This window comes from Danio aesculapii, chromosome 2, assembly GCF_903798145.1.
Source record: "Danio aesculapii chromosome 2, fDanAes4.1, whole genome shotgun sequence".
Classification (NCBI taxonomy): Eukaryota; Metazoa; Chordata; class Actinopteri; order Cypriniformes; family Danionidae; genus Danio; species Danio aesculapii.
In genome coordinates this window covers 34,843,206-34,858,180 of record NC_079436.1, presented here as the reverse complement: position 1 = coordinate 34,858,180, position 14,975 = coordinate 34,843,206, and the positions used below count along the sequence as shown (strand labels likewise).

General features: G+C 36.8%; 1 protein-coding gene across 1 annotated transcript in view; it reads right to left on the bottom strand.

Moving 5' to 3' along the window:
* tnr (tenascin R (restrictin, janusin)) overlaps positions 1-13,441 on the bottom strand; it is a 249,180-nt gene extending 235,739 nt beyond the window's left edge. The window contains exon 1 of the mRNA XM_056478025.1: positions 13,263-13,441. The gene's annotated coding sequence lies outside the window, so the exon portion shown is untranslated. The remainder of the gene's footprint in view (positions 1-13,262) is intronic.
* Positions 13,442-14,975: the final 1,534 nt, after the last annotated feature.

The window sequence follows — 14,975 nt, the reverse complement described above, 5'->3', positions numbered from 1 at the left end:
ATGACAACACAGCAGCGTATTTGAATGTAAATCTGCGAGTCTGCTCACAATTCCTCCCCTACTGTTCGCCAGGCGGAATCTATTTAAATATAACACTCGTCAGCAATTGTGTGGGCTTTTGTTTAAAGCTCAAGTCTCCCAGACGATCACTTGAATGCACTTGTCCGTTCAAATAAGACACACTCTGATATCGCTCTGCATGCGTTCAGCTGACAAATCAAGACTTTATTAGTTAGCCCCAAACGTCTATGAAAAGCAGCAATGACACGATAGCTGGAGCGCTTAGCGGAGATACAATGGATCCAAAAAAGCGTCAGTCTTCTTTTAACTACAAAGCAGAAAGGATGGCGATTGGCAAAGAAAACTTTATGTGGGAGTGCTCATCCATCTGCCCGCACAGATGGGGAGAACTAGCGAGCGAAAGACCAACATGAGCCAACCACACATCTACAAACAGTAGGTCAGAGCAAATATCCACATAACAGATCCACTGATTCCTGCTACAACAGAAGGCCTGTGCGCGATGTATATCTATTTTCCAACAAACCGCCTCTTTTCAATCTTTATCTATTGACAAAGGGACAGGAAAGGCCGCTGCATGGAATATCAATGCGTCTGACTTGTATTGTGCTCCTCAAATCACTGTCATCTGATTGGCCTATTGCTTCAGGGGGGAGAACAGGAAGCGGATGGCGGCGGATGGGTGTTTGGGAGCTCTGAGGGAAATCAATGATATTTGTTTAATTATTGGATGAGCTTAATCAGTTCCACTGCTGTAATTACTAGCACTGCCTCAAAGTCATTATAAAATCATTTGTTTTATGCCATCTCGGGGCTCAAATAATGAATACAAGCAATTCTGCAGTGGAATGTTTGGAAATTAAAGAAAAATATTTAGTTTCTCTCGTTTCCTCTCTCCAGCATTAGTTTGCATGGCTGCTGTATGTCTGTGTCCTTTAGCAATATAGATTTGACACTTTGTCAATGATTGCTTGTGACAGCAGCCATTGACCATGTCTCTTCCAGAACACCGCCGAAGTGTCGGAATACTAGCGATAATTGAAAATGACTTTGAATCAGAAAGATTAATACTCCATGTTGGTTCACATCTGTATCTCTGAGGGTGTGCGTTTACAGAGCTACAAATAAAATGGGATCAGCAGTCATTTTCATTCCCAACATTAAGCAGAGGAAATGTGCGAGCGGATAACATATTAAGTTAATGATACAATTCTAACTAATTGAAGACAGATGGAATCTTCACTGGAGCAAATAATTGTTTTACTCTTTAATAACATCACTTAATAAGCACAAGATCTGGAGCAAAGCTGATTGGCTGATGGAAATTTGACCTCACACATACTTGAGGGAAACAAGTGTGTAAACGGATTGAAAAAAAAACAAGTCTATCTATACTTTTGGCAGTTTGTGCAAGCCGTGTTTAGACTGTTTATCTGCAGGGTGATAGAAACAAACAGGCAATTTTAAAAAGTGAAAACATTCCATATTTTCATTTCTTTTTATTGAATGTGTTTGCCTTGGATCAAATCAAAGTGTCAACTTTTAATCCAAGTAGAAAACACATTGACTATGTTTTTTTTTTAAAATAGCAACTTTCAGCTGCTTATTTCTGTCTAGACAGAAATAAACATGTTAAGATCGATCAACCATTTTCAAAACTAAAGCTCAGACTACAGGAGCTTTTAAATTGTAACCTATTAAATAAAATAAAATCTGGTTGGTTGCTTTTCTTCTGGTAAGAATTAAGATAAGTTACACATAATAAGTTACAAATTTTCACCTGTCAGTCACTTTTTCCGCGAGACTCTGGCATGAATAGGCAGAGTGATCTGTGTCGTTAAAATGGCATCCACAAACAAATATCAAACAAAATATGCACAGAATGAGCATTTAAATATAAACAAAATTATTATCCCACTTGCTTTTTAAGCATTGTCGAGCGAGTTATTAAATGCCTATGATTGGTCATGCGCTCAACAAAAAAGGCTGCAATTGGCTGCAAAAACGGTCTGGTGCTGTTCACCAATGAGTGACACTGATAAACGGCAGTGGTGACTACAGCTGATCCATGATAGATGTGGTTGAGAAAGCTCACTCTGCAGACACGCTCCTGTCTGGATCCACAAGTATCGCTGTAACAGCCGAGAGGAGAGGAAACGTGTGCAAAATTTCTGCAGTTTTTAAGTAGTTGGAGCATTTTAATTACTCTTACTCACCTCTCGCCATAGTAAGCTACCGCAATATAGCACATATGAAATAAATTACGTCAGTACATAACTGGTTATGATCTATTAACATTATTTGCCTAACAGCAAATAATCAATGGAATCAACTGATGTCCTGATATTTCTTCAGATTGTCAGGAGAGGGAGGGGGGGGGGGGGGGGTATGGGAATCAAGAATAAAGCAGCTTAAAACGTGTGCAGTGTGAGCTAGGGCTGCACAATTAATCAAAAAAAGATTGCGATCTCAATACGGCTCTAAACACGATCTTAATTCAGCTTTTCTATGATTCAGACAATTATATTTTTGCCACAAAATCACACACAAGTTTGTGTACCTCAGAGGGGACACACATACGTGCCCACCATGTCTACTTTAGTGAACAGAACCTGCATATGCTGTGAATAACAGGTAATAAAGTTGTAAATAATGTTCAGTTTTTTGCACAGAGCGATCGCTTGAGCGCGGGAAGTATGATTTGCATGTGACTGCAGACATGAACACACGCGGCAGTGAAAGTGAAACCTGCGCACACATCATTTAAACGATTACATTAAGCACTTGATATGTTTTTTCTTTCATAGCGAACACAAAGTGTTGTACATGAGAATAAATGTTTACTGGGTCAGTATAACGATTCTACCCTATATAATGTTGAATATAATGCAAATGGGAGTCTGATAATGACAAATGTTTCATTTTACCAGTGAAAAAATGGTCTAATAATGTTGTCAATGGCAAATGACAAGCATATGTCTCAAACATAATTTAACTTTATAATTAGGAATAGTTGTATTCTAATATCATCCCTTTACTATCAACTGACAACCAGGACAAATTTAAAGTCTGTTCAAGTCCACCATTTTAAGTCGATACAAATGTAGCATTTTAACCAACAGAGGACCTACACATTGGCCTAATATTATTATTGGTGTTTTACCATATGTTTGAGAATAACAATAATAATAACCTACTCATATTAACCTTTATTTTACATCTACAGAATCGTAAGAAAATTGTGATCTTGATTTTAATTTTAAAAACGTGATTCTCATTTTAGCCAGAATCGTGCGGCCCTAGTGTGAGCCCAGTTTTATTTTCATTGGCTTTCTTAAAAGGTATTATTGTTGTTGTTGTCGTCATCAATTCATGACTTAAATAAGGTCTGTGGACATTTTATAGAAAACAACCGGACATACATTACAAAGTTCTTGTTGTTTTGCTTTTAGATAAACACAATTGCTTCAAGAATTTGCATTTTCAGCATAGGTGTGTATTAACTCATGTTGTAGAGCTTTTGCCACAGATCTTAATTTACTCATACATTAAAAAACCCATTATAAAAACCTTGAGGGAACCAGTGGGAAATTAGTCCTTCAGGTTTTGATGTCACGGCTGCGGGACTCTATTTGTGTTTGTCACTCAGTATTGATAAACCCTAGTGGCTGATGACTACCTGCTGTCTTCTCATTTCTTATCTTTAATGTGCTTCTCTTTTAGACACACACACTACAGATCAACACACTTGACCATTCCTGACAGAACTAAAGAAATACCTGGCTCATTTCTACGCATTTGTAAGTCACTTTTGATTTATTCATTTCTTCCATTTCCACCAGAGCTCTACAGAGTAATCAATCGCCCTGTTAGCTGGCCCTGATCGAATGTGAGCTGATAAGTCAAATGTTCTTTGTCACTGAGTACCATATAACAGCGTTTTTTAGCCCTCTATCGATTGCTGATTTTCTTTGGCAGAGCAAAGCTTTTCAATATGCCAGAAGTTAAGCATTTATCTAAAATTGTCAGGCAACCTGTCATGTATACCTGATATAAGGCCAATAATAACACATATACAAAAACTTAAACTGCTGACTTGTTGCATTTTCACTATTAAAGGTGCTGTAAGCATTTTTTATTTTATTTATTACATTATATTTGTATGTTTTTTTCTGAATACCAAGCATAAAATGTCCCAACTACCTGACAGATATCACTGAAATAGGTGTCCTGAGAAATCGCCTGTTTCTCTGACAGCTTCTGTGAATAGCAAAAGCAAAAAATGCACAGCACACAATTTTAGCCAATCAGACCTGCTCGACAAGTAAATCATTTTTGTATTCCATCTAAGATTGTAACTTGAGGACGCTAGACAATGGAGATGAGGATCCACATGCAGTTTTATTAAGTAGTAGTCAGGGAGACAATGGTCAAATACAGGAGCAAACGTGTACAAACAAGAAAATCTGAAAGCGTAGTCAGGGAACACGCAAATGGTCGATGCAGGCCGCAGAAAATGTAAACAAAAGAACAAGTCGAGGGTCAAGACACGGAGAGACTAAACCAGGAAATGCTTCGTAATGTTAAAGGGTTTCCACTAACAAGACGTTGTCTGTTTTATGTGTACAGTTAAGTGTTTTATAGTATATGTTAGTAATGCATAGGTTTTTTTAAAATAGCTCATGTCCGGTGTTGTGTTTGTATTTATGATTAATTTATGTAGCACTGTTGTCCTGCGAGACACAACATTTCGTTCCTCTGTATGTCCACACATGTAGCAGAATGACAATAAAGCTCGATTTGACTTGACTCAGCAATAGACTGATTTCATGCAGCTGCCATTTTTAAAAGCGAAATCGAGGCTGCGGTGGGAAGAAACCCGGAAGTGTCATTGGGAGTTACATAGGAATGTTGTGTAGCTGGCTATATATCTTATCAGCAAAGAGAAAGTGACAAATTTAGCATTTCACCACCTTCCAAGTGACCTATAGGTCCGTTCTGAATGTTCTTCTCATTTTCAGCTAAGTTAAGGTAAATGGCACTAGTTAGTTAACGTTTTCTTTCCCAAACACACGTTTTAGATGCCATTTATGAAACTTGAGTTAATGAACTGATTCTTTCACTATATTAGACTTGTAACGATACTGAATTAAAAGAAAAAACATCAATTTCCTGCTAACATTTAGGGCACTGTTGATGGCTTCCTTATAACAGCGCTGATTTGCCATTGTGTTCACGTGTTCAACAGAAATGATTGTGATTGGCCGAGAAGTCATCAGTTCACCCTCCGCTGTTTACCAAGCACAAACACAGACAGACGAGCGATCTGCTTGATGACTCGACTGATCTTTGTGTCTTAAATTGCTTTTAACTGTTTAAATTAAACTTACTGAATGATATTAAAGTGATGTTTACACCATTTCTGCATTTTGAAATCTCGGCAACAGCTGGAGGTTTGTATTCCACAGCATGTCACTGCAATGTTTACAGTGCTGGTCCTATACTTCCGGGTTTCTTCCCACCGCAGCCTCGCTTTGTTTTTTTAAAATGGCGGCCGCATGAAATAAGTTAGTGTATATGTTAGTGTCAATCTGAGCAGTTTGTATAGTCTGAGTGATCAGTCCTTGAGCAGCTCCCAGCTGTGTGTGTGTAATCAAAGGTGCACCAGAGCAGGTGTGTGTAGTAATGTAGCCGTTCAACTTTACAACTTGGAAGTTGTGAAGGTTGATGGTTGGTTCCTTTACTTGAAAGCTCCGATTTGATTATCATAATTTGTGTTGTTGACAGAGTTTAAGATTTACTGTATCATTATTATTCACAGCTTAAAGTTTGCTTTGATTGTTTAGTATTTATACTTTCCCATTGCACACGCTTTGCAACATTTTTTTATCAAGTTTAAGAGTCTTATGTTTCTTTTAGTATAAAGAGAGATGAGATATGTCGGTGCCAATAGCCCAGTGGTTAAGTGCGCGGACATATAGTACCATGGTGCTCACAGCGACCCGAGTTCGATTCCCAGCTCAAGGTCCTTGAGATAAGATATTTTGTTTAAATGTTTTTGTCTATTAAAACTATTTGCCTTAGTAATGTTGGTAAATTAAAATGAAGTGGTTAAAAAATTATGTGAAAATAAAAAATAAATAAATCCTGATATTCCTAAATGTATTGTTAAAAAATATTAAATAATTATCGATATCGAATAATATAAAACATGATATTGTGATATTTTTTTTTTTGCAATATCGCCCAGCCCTAATTTTCTGTTTATTTTATTTATTTATTTTAACACTGTAACTGTTTTAAATACAAAAGCTGAGGCTTTATTTTATTCCTTCTGATAACTAGTGTAAGTGCAAGTGGGTCCGTTGAATTGTCTTTGTTTGCATCCCCTGGCTGAAACAGAAATGTGTTTTTTCTCTCTCACTTGGTGTGACTATATGTCGCTGAAATAATGCCACACAGAGGGAAAAAAGAACTTCAAATGTCTTTATGCTATTTTAAAAGGTTCCTAAATTAGTTTTTTGACATTCTATATATTTGTTTTTTGTGTCAGGGATCCTCTTTGATGCATCATTGAGTTCTTCACACACAGATTTCAGAGCGCGGTTCATCCTCTGATTTCCCCCTAAATTAAGCCTGACTAGTCAGCCAACTTGTCAATTTGCAAACTGAACTGAAAATCTTATAGTCTGAACAAGGCATTATTTAGGATGTTGTTTTGATATATACTTATTCAAATATATATGTATCTGTACTAACTTTTATATAATGTGCTGATGGAAGCACAAAAAGACGCTACATTACAGTATGTGCAGATTTCTTTTCTTGCCCCTTCTGACTCCATAATCAAATGTCACCCATGCATAGCAACCTCACCTCGTTTGTCTGTAATGTCTAAAACAGTCTGTTCAAGGATTTGGTCTCTCTAAACCCCTTCTTGCTATGGGGTCTACTCTATTCTGATTGTTCTTACAGTGCGATTGTGTGAAAAAAATACACATTGTCATATGAATCAAATGTTTACTTGTATATAAGAACACCAACAATGGATTTGACGTTAGCATCAGTTTGGGTGCTTGTGTTCAATTGGAAGTGTGTCTGTTTAAAAACAAATTAACTTTTTTAGGTCTCAGCAACCACAGTGTTTCAGGTTGTCATGGACAGTCAGCGGAAACCATAGACTGCCGTTGTGCAAATTTGTCAAACCTACAAGCTGTTTATTTATTTCAGGCAGTTCAGAATCATTCTATTTTGGGAACTGCAGACCTTCTTCATTCATAAACACTTGCAGAAAGCACTAAAACACATGTATTAAGCAAAAAGAGCATAAGAGGTGGATTTTAAAAACATGTTTGAATAAAATAAGAATGTTGCCATTTTGTTTGAGTGTTGGTAGTTGTGCAGAAATGAACCCCTGCATCTTTAAATAATGTTGATGAATCTGTTTTTACTTAGAGGATTTCTTGCACACTCCGAAGCAGTTCAATCCGATTAACTCACTAATCAGATTAGCCAAATAAACATTAATCCCATTAATTTAGAGCATCACGCTGCAGTTCAGTCATTGTCTGATATGCTGAAACGACCATGAAGCCAAAAGCCCACTTTCAATTCAAAGCGAGAGCTCGCCGACTCCCCCTGCTGACGGCTCTGGTGGTCTAGGAACAGACTAGCAGGATTAGAGGAGGTAAAAAACCAGGTGCACAAGCAGCAGGCAAGTCATTTTCTTCCTCGTCACTTGCTCTCTTTGGATCCACGTATTATTTAAAAGATAGCATGGCTTTCAGAAGGTGAACACCTAAAAGATCTCAGAGCCGGTGAAGCATTTATCAAACAGATTGAACCTATGACAGAACAGACCACGGCTTCATGTTTGAGGGGGTGAACGTTAAATGCTTTTTTTTGTGTGTGGTATAATTTTCTTCAGCAACAACAGTTTTTGCTGTCTAATGTGTCCTTGGCTAATGCTGATCAGTGAGGGTTGGTAATTAAATTGAGAACAATAATGCTCAAAATGGTCATTTCAACAGCAGGAGTGCATTAAAAATCACACACAAACTGCAAGAAAAAAATAGCGTTAAGGCAAACGGATCCATCAGCTAAGCTGTATTTAAGTCAATGACAAAAAGAATAGTCACTTGAAAGCCATTTAATGGCAGTTGAACAGCGAGGGCATAGAGTGCAGCCGCCTCAGCCTGCTTTCATTTCGGACAATGATCCTCGGGTGGTCCAATATATGACGCCAGAGTTCTTTTTAAACGTTCACGTTTTTCCACAGAGTGCATGCAATTGGAGCCCTGACTTAATTACCATTTAGCAGTCTAATAGCAAGAGTAGACGAGTAGAACTTCTGCAACACACTCACTGCTGGGCATTGAGCAGAGGCAAAGCCCCCGGACTGAAATATTATGTAAATTATTAATTTTCTCATAGACTAACACAGTTGAGCTATTTGGTTACCCACAGGCGTGCAGCTACATGTTAATTAATCTCACAGAGAAAGAAAAGTATCAGAAAATCTAATTGTATAAAATGTATTAAATTAATGCAAGTCACTGTGGCTCAGATGCATTTAGATATAATTAAAAGGTCACACTTTTTAAAAGAATAAAATTATTTACTATAAAATTGGTTGATTATAATAAAGTTTTTACCCACTATGCATGTTAAATGTTTAAAATAATTGTATTTATCAGCAAAATTACATAACTATTCATGTTAAGATTTCACTATACTGTATGTTGAAAATATACTGATTGGTAGGTATGTTCTGAAATCTTGTCTTTCTGCTGTTGCAATTTTATTTTCACATGCCAATAAAGCAAACAAGTTAATAACTTCATTCACTCCCATATAGGATTCCCTCCCTGGTCAGAAAAATCTATTAATCTGTAAAATAAATTAATAAATAAATGAATAAATTTACATAACTTACAGGTAAACAAACATATTTTAAATATTTACTAATATTTTTATATTTTACTGCACAGCTGGCTATATTCAGTATAGGTTATATAGTAGACTCTATTTTAAATAGCATTTTTCAGCAAAATTACATGCATGTACTTGGCTTCAGACCAATAATAAACACAAAAAATCCATGATTTAGATTTTGCCACCCTTTACTGTTTTGCACTTTTATAATTTTTGCAGGGTTGAACAGTATGGATATTGCAATGTATGCAATATTAAATCTGGATTATAGTTGACCAAGAGCTACAGAACTGTATTTAATTAATGAAGGTACATATGGAACTTAAAAGATGTATGCAACAACAACAAAAATGTTTTTCTTTCTTAGAGTTTTTGTCTTGTTTGTGGTCCAAATATCTACATTTCAAAGTGAAGCAAGATTATTTTACTTACCCCACTGGCAGATAATTTTGCTTGTTTCAAGGAAAAGCTCTTCATTTTGCCTTATTTCTTTTAAAATTGAAAACAAAACAATATTTTTTACTTGATCTTAGAATTTTAGACATTTGGACTAGAAATGAGACAAAGCAAAGTAAGAAAATCATGTTTTGCATTAATTTTCCTTCGGCTATGGCTCTATTTCAGAATTTGCCACAGCAGAATGAACCACCAACTATTCAGTCATATGTTTTATGGATCGAATGCCCTTCCTGCTGCAACCCAGTACTGGAAAACACCCATACACACTCATTTACACACACTCAAACACTAAAGCAAATTTAGTTGATTCAATTCACCTATAGTGGCGTTCACCCACCATCATCCCCACCACCACCAGGTAGGCCCTGTCCAGGGGGGGTAGGTTCTGCTCCTGCCTTCATCCTCGGCAGTCATAGCTGGATCTAAAAGCTTCCAATTCAAGCTATGGACTGGGCTTCCTCCAAATAAATCTTATGATTTTCTAAACGATACTTTTGTCAAATAATACTCATCAAATAAATGTAATTCAATATCATATTTATCTCTCTGGTCTTTTTGGTGGAAACGCCAACTGGCCCAGCTGGGACTCGAACCAGCGACCTTCTTGCACTGAGGCGACATTGCTAACCACCCATGTTTTGCATTGTGATTATCTCTGTACCCGAATACTCTTATACTCTTCAGAAAACTGCTAGATAGTGCTATTCAAACTTTGCTATTCACAAATCTTGTGAAACTATATTCATACATGGGGTTAAGTCGATATCCATAAGTCGCCAGCATCCATCGCCGATGGCGGATAGACATCACCATGCTGAGCCGTCATCGCCACACAAACAAATAAAGACCATGTGGGTCAGGTAGTTGAAACGGTGGGCTACAAATAATTAATTTGTTATGAATTCATTAATTATTCATAAATAATGAATTCACCGCCGCCTATGACGATTATCATCGTACGATGCCAAATTGGTCGACATCGTCCAACCCTAATTCAAATTGCAATATTTATCACAGATAAATAAAATATCGCAAAATCTATTATTTTCCAATATTGTGCAGCCCTAATTCTTTGTGCAACACAAATGAAAATTATTCAGAAAAATTTTTAACATGGGGAACTGCTCATTTCTTTAGTTTTTAAATCCTCTATTGTATGAAAGTGCTACTTTATAGTTCATATTCGTTCATATTTCGTATTACGCACAATTTTCAGTACCACTGTTCTGGCAAATGAATGTATCGTTAGCTATTTCAGTTGAATCGAACATTTTCAAATGTATATTTGTGGTCCACATCATTGATTTACATTTCCATAAATTTGAGAGCGAGCATTCTGATGGCTGCATGTTTAATAGATAGGCCTGCGTGCAAGCAGGAGTGGTGCGTGTTATCTGCATTCTCAGACTCGGGGAAAGCTTTGAAATCGTGCCTAAGACTAATGAAAGAGGAGCAGGAGGAAGGAAGAAATGAGCAACGGAGAGGTGTGATCTACCTACGGAGAGATTACCATGTACCCCTGGGCTCTCATCTTACACTGTGCGGGGAGGCATTCGCTATCGTTCCTTCGCATGGCAGTGCGGTGAAGAAAAGGTCTCGTAGCTGAGGTGTTAAGATTTATACTCCAGTTATAAATCTGCAGAAAGTATCCCCCACGCCAGATTTTTAATATCGTGCCGATACCACACTCTCTGCCCGTGGACAATATGTTCAACTGACTTTGACAAATCAAACACTTAAGAAATACGACAATATCCTTCACAGTGCAGCTCTGCGGGGAGGAGGAATGGATGCACAACAGCGAGCGCAGGAATATTTCTCGGAAAAAAAAAAAGGTGGCACAGGATGTAGTGGAAGAAATAAACAGCCCGTTTATCCACAGGATGGATGGTGACATCATTATCTGCCCGTAACAGCATCCTCCAACTATTTGGATGGAAAGTTTTCCACATGCACAAAATAATTGCTCACTCTGGGGTATGGTGAGACTGACATGCAGGCAACATCTATGCAAAAATGGCACAGAGCAATCGGGCTGTTTTTGATCGATTCTTCAGCATTTAGATTTGAAGGAAACTGCTGTAACAGTTTATGTCAAACTTGCAAGTAATTGAGCAGATCCCAAATAAAAATAGTAAACAAACACTGTGTATGCAGTTTTGCATTTATATTTCTACACAAAATATATATTAATATACAATTAGATGACCATAAAAAATATCTATCCCAATTATAAAGCATTAACAAAAAAATGTAAGTAAAATACATCCTTTTTTTGTACATAACTGTTAATTTTATTTTTATTATTTTAGTTTTTGTGAAATACAATTATTAATAATTATAATATAAATAATTATGCATTTTTAATCATATATTTTTCATTCAATTTAACGTTACATACCAAAAATAAATTTTAAAACGTTGTCAGGTTTAGTTTGAAAGAGAATATTAAATTGTAAATGACATTTTATTTTCAAATTAAACTAAACTAATTATACTAAAACCACTGAGTTTTACCCATTTTATAGATTTTTTTATAAAATATGACAAAATATAAAATGGTGACGTCCATCTTCCTTTACATATTGTAACAAGTTAAGGTCAGTGTAGATACTTAAACTAATATGTTATGCTGAATGACAACATAAAACTATTTATATTTATGTAAATATAAATTACAAACAAACCCATATACTATACTCTTATTACTATATTTATATACTATAAATTATTATTATGGGGCAATATGGTGGGGCAGTGGGTAGCACAATCGACAATCACAGCAAGAAGGTCACTGGTTCGAGCCCGGTGGGCAGTTGCCATTTCTGTGTGGAGTTTGCATGTTCTCCCCGTGTTTGTGTGGGTTTCCTCCGGGTGCTCCGGTTTCCCCCACAGTCCAAAAGACATTTGGTACAGGTGAATTGGGTGGCTAAATTGTCCCTAGTGTATGTGTTTGAATGAGTGTATGGGTGTTTTCCAGTGATGGGTGTTTCCCAGTGATGGGTTGCAGCTGTAAGGGCATCCGCTGCGTTTAACATGCTGGATAAGTTGGCGGGTCATTCCGCTGTGGTGACCCCAAATTAATAAAGGGACTAAGCCGAAAAGAAAATGAATGACTGAAAATTATTATTATAAGTTATCCGTCTTCACAAATTAACTCAATATACTGTACTATATACTACATAGACTGTATGTAAAGTATTATAGTCCATAATTTAAATCTACTTAAATGATTTTAGACAAATATATTTGTTACACTGAGTGACTATACAGCACTATTTCGCTAATACAGTACAAAAATAATAGAATACATTTAAATATAATAATAAATGTAAACAAACCATTGTCTGTGAGTTTGTACACATACTTCCATACCAAAAATCCTTCCATACAACTGTGAATTCATAATCCCCAACATTACCATTTTAAATTTATAACTTTATAGTTTAACTGTATAGTTAAATTACAAAATTTACAGCAAGTAAAGTTCCACCATCATAACTTGCATTAAAACAACACACAGAACCAACTTCCTCAAAACCATCAAGAAAATATCCTTCCCTGTACAAACTTGCTCTTGTGAATGAATCAAAAACAGCATGCATAAACAGAGACACCACTTTCAACTGAAGAACTGTTGTAACGGAATCCACTCAATGCATATTCAAACACATGCAAATGATGCAATCAAAGAAGAAACCTGCTCCGGTTCTCCTGATGCGACTTCAGTAACCTGACATTCAACCAGAAGCTCACAATGATCATATTTTGATTGACGCCGAAGCCTCAAAACCCCAATCAGCCCCCACAGCCGCTACGAGAAAGAAAGCACAAGCTGCTCAACTTACCTAGTTTTGGAGAGCGGTGCTGTAATTGCCCCAGACCTTCACCTTATCTGCTCCTCCTTGGTCCTTGAGCAGCTCTCTCCCGCTCACAATGTTTCTGGCAGAGGTCTATTGATTGGTCAAGCTGTGTTTTCTGTAGTCTATTGTTGCCACCGGTTCGACTGGAGCTCCTCTCTGGCTGCCTGTCGTGGCTGCAATGAGGAGGCTGAACAACGTGTGCACCTTGCTCTAGCTCTAACTCCGTCTCTCGCTCGATCCGTCTCTCTCTCTCTCTCTCTCGGGCAGCGACACCCCCCGCTTTCGTTCTCTTTCCTTCCCTGAGCCTCCCTATGCCTCTCTACCCCCGGTCTTGTTCTCTCTCGCTCTCCCACTGTATTGATCTTCCAGCGCTGGCATTCTCCTCCTGCAGCCTCTAGAGGGTGTTCCAATAGCCGACAGTAGCCGGTCCAGAACTAATCCCGCTAGCTTCAGTTGGGCTCCGCTCTGAGAGACGAGAGAGAGAGAGGGAGAGAGAGACAAAAGGATGATATTTTGAGTCTCTCTCACACACTGTATATAAAAAGCCTGTTACATTTACAGTAAAAGCTTTTTTTGGCACGAGTTCATTGTAAGAACAACAGCATGACAATGTTTTATGCATTACAGCAAAGTATATAATAGATATCTTTAACAGATGGGATGATAGTATTCCAGCAAACAAAGATACACAAATGAATTAAACTGTGTGCCCTAATGTGGTTGAATATACTTCTGAAATCTACATAATCATTTGCTCAATTTTTACTAGCAATAAAGCACCATGGGGTCATTTTAATTGATTTGTGCTAAATTTAAAATACATTTTGCCATTTTTATTTATTAAATCATTTTGTTGTCATTACTTGTACTGTATTGTTTAACACAGTGGTTCTCAAAGTGGGGGTCAGGGTACGATGACTGGGGACCGCTTGGTGATTTCCAAAAGTCAAATAAATGTTGATTAGAGCAGCAGGTTAAATTTTCTGACACCTTTATGGCAATTAAATACATAAAAAATTAATACCGTGCCTTTCTCCAAGTAGACTTGTGCTGAAAACATTGTGCCCATTAGTCTTATTAGATGAGGTTAAGATTAAATTAAACAAATTAATAAATGACTATAAAAAATAGTTTATGGTTGTTAGACTGTTGCAATTTGTGTCGCAACTTTTCGTGGGCTGAAAAGTTTGGGAACCCCTGGTTTAACGGATGAATTAGTGATTTCATACATTTATTAAGGCACATCATCTAAGTTTTACTGATATGCTTTGCACATAAGATGTTTTGTGCAGTCAGTATGGCTGGTCACAGAGTATGCATGCTTATAAACTCAAAAGCAAGAAAAAACAAGGTTGCATTCAAAAGTGATTGAGTAGCCTACATGTTGATAGTGGCTCCCTGGTGTACATGCATGATATATAACAGGACATATAACAATATAAAAAATTCACTGACACAATTAAGTTTTCTGAACATTGTTGGAAAAGCTCAGGATAATAAGTCACCAACATGTTGTATTTATTATTATTATTATTAATATTATTATTCTTATTATTATTATTATTTGGAAATTTCAATTATAAAATTCTTACAGTGTCTACATAAGAAATTCTAATAATAACATTTTTGAAAATAAAATGTCAGAATATTAATGAAACAGCTGCATTTTGGATATGCGCATAAAAACGGTTGATGGAA